Source organism: Natator depressus, chromosome 1 (genome assembly GCF_965152275.1).
Source record: "Natator depressus isolate rNatDep1 chromosome 1, rNatDep2.hap1, whole genome shotgun sequence".
NCBI classification, from domain to species: domain Eukaryota; kingdom Metazoa; phylum Chordata; order Testudines; family Cheloniidae; genus Natator; species Natator depressus.
Window position 1 is genome coordinate 187377698 of NC_134234.1, and position 2713 is coordinate 187380410.

Sequence of the window (2713 nt, forward strand, 5' to 3'; positions counted from 1 at the left end):
ACAGGCGGTATGTTACTGAAGAACATAAGGATTTGGGATTTTATTGGGGATGGAGGCAATGATGTGTTTGATCACTCACTCTTCTTGTTCCGTGCTTGTTTGCTGTCTTGCTGGAGGTCATTCTTGTAGACTGTGCTGACTAGTAATTGGCACTAGCGTGCTGGAGATCTGTGCTCAGTGCATCCTATGCATGCCTGCCTAGTGCGAAGACCTTTTCACGCTCACATTACCTGCTCTTGATTCCACAATGTGCCAAGAATGTGCTGATACAAGACTTGATTAATAACAAACGGTAATATAATTAATGCAAATCAACATGGATTTATGGAAAATAGATCCTGACAAACTAACTTGTAATATCATAAAAAAAGTTATCAAGTTTGGTTGATAAAGGTAATAGGGTTGATGCAATATACTTAGACTTCGGTAAGGTGTTTGACTTGGTACCTCATGACATTCTGATTAAAAAACGAGAGAGAGATGTAAAATTAACATGGCACACATTAAATGGATTTAAAATTGGCTAATGGATAGATCTCAAAATGGGAATTGTCATTGAGCAGATGTATTTCCAGTGGGATCTGTTCTTTTCCCTGCATGATTTCACATATTTATTGATCTTTTCCCCCAAACTATTTAACATATTTATTGATGACCTGGAAGTAAACATAAAATTATCACTGATAAAGTTTGCAGATGACACAAAACCTGGGGGGATGGTAAATAATGAAGAGCACAGCTGACTGATTCAGAGTGATCTAGATCGCTTTGTAAGCTGGGCGCAAGCAAACAATATGCATTTGAATATGGCTAAATGTAATTGTATACATCTAGGAACAAAGAATGCAGGCCATACTTACTGCATGGGGGACTCTATCCTGGCAAGCTGTGACTCTGAAAAAGATCTGGGAAGTGTGGTAGACAATCAACTGATCATGAGCTCCCAATGTGACACTGTGGCCAAAAGAGCTAATGTGATCCTTGGATGCATAAATAGGGGATTCTTGAGCAAGAGCAGAGAGGTTATTTTACCTCTTATATTTGCCATTGGTGTGACTGCTGCTGGAATACTGTGTCCAGTTCTGGTGCCCAGAAGGTTATTGATAAAATTGGATAGGGTTCAGGAAGATCCATGAGAATAATTAAAGGATTAGAAAACATGCCTTATAGTAATAGACTCAAGCAGCTCAACCTAAAGGTTAAAGGGTGATTTGATTACAGTCTGGAAGTATCTACCTGGGAAACAAATATTTAATAATGGGCTCTCCAATCTAGCAGAGAAAGGTATCAAATGATCCAATGGCTGGAAGTTGAAGGTAGCCAAATTCAGACTGGAAATAAGCTGCACATTTTTAACAGAGAGTAGTTAGTCACTGGAAAAATTTACCAAGGGTCATTGTGGAGTCTCCATCACTGTCAAGGTTCCTTCCCCACCCTAAACTCTAGGGTACAGATCTGGGGACCTGCATGAAAACCTCCTAAGCTTACTTTTACCAGCTTAGGTTAAAACTTCCCCAAGGTACAAATTAATTTTACCCTTTGCCCTTGGATTTCCACTGCCACCACCAAACTTTATCTGGGTTCCTGAAAAAAAAACGGAGTTTGGACACGTCTTTCCCCGCAAAATCCTCCCAACCCTTGCACCCCACTTCCTGGGGAAGGTTTGGTAAAAATCCTCACCAATTTGCATAGGTGACCACAGATCCAAACCCTTGGATCTTAGAACAATGAAAAAGCATTCAGTTTTCTTACAAGAAGACTTTTAATAGAAGTAAAGGAATCACCTCTGCAAAATCAGGATGGTAGATACCTTACAGGGTAATTAGATTCAAAACACAGAGAATCCCTCTAGGCAAAACCTTAAGTTACAAAAAAGACACACAGACAGGAATATTCATTCTATTCAGCACAGCTATTTTCTCAGCCATTTAAAGAAATCATAATCTAACACATACCTAGCTAGATTACTTACTAAGTTCTAAGACTCCAATTCCTGTTCTGTCTCCGGCAAAAGCATCACACAGACAGACCCAGACCCTTTGTTTTTCTCCCCCCCCCCACCAGCTTTTGAAAGTATCTCATCTCCTCATTGGTCATTTTGGTCAGGTGCCAGCGAGGTTACCTTTAGCTTCTTAACCCTTTACAGCTGAGAGGATTTTTCGTCTGGCCAGGAGGGATTTTAAAGGTGTTTACCCTTCCCTTTATATTTATGACAATCACTGACCAATTTTAAATCAGGATTGGATGCTGTTCAAAAAGTTATGCTCTAGGAATTATTTTGGGGAAGTTCTGATGGCCTGTGTTATACAGGAGGTCAGACTAGATGAGCACAATGGCCCCTTCTGGCCTTGGAATCTAGGAATAAGCATCTACTGGACCAGGGTCTCTCATCCTGTCCCATGGAGTGTAACATGTGATACCCTCATCTGCTTCCTTCATGCCCCAAGAGATCCAGTTTACCCTTGTTTACTCTCCATCATATTCTAGTGCAAGAAAACACTGGGGATAATTTTTCCTTTCTTCAGGGTTCTCTCACCCCTGAAACACTTATTCATAAGCAAAAGGCAAAAGGTTGAAGTTTCCTTTATAGAAAACAATATAAAATGTGTGCATTGTACTTCGACTGCTTCCCTGATGTACAAAATGTCTCTGTAGACTAAATCCTTACATTGTATATCTGTCCTCCTGTCAACAAATTTTCATTATGAAAGTA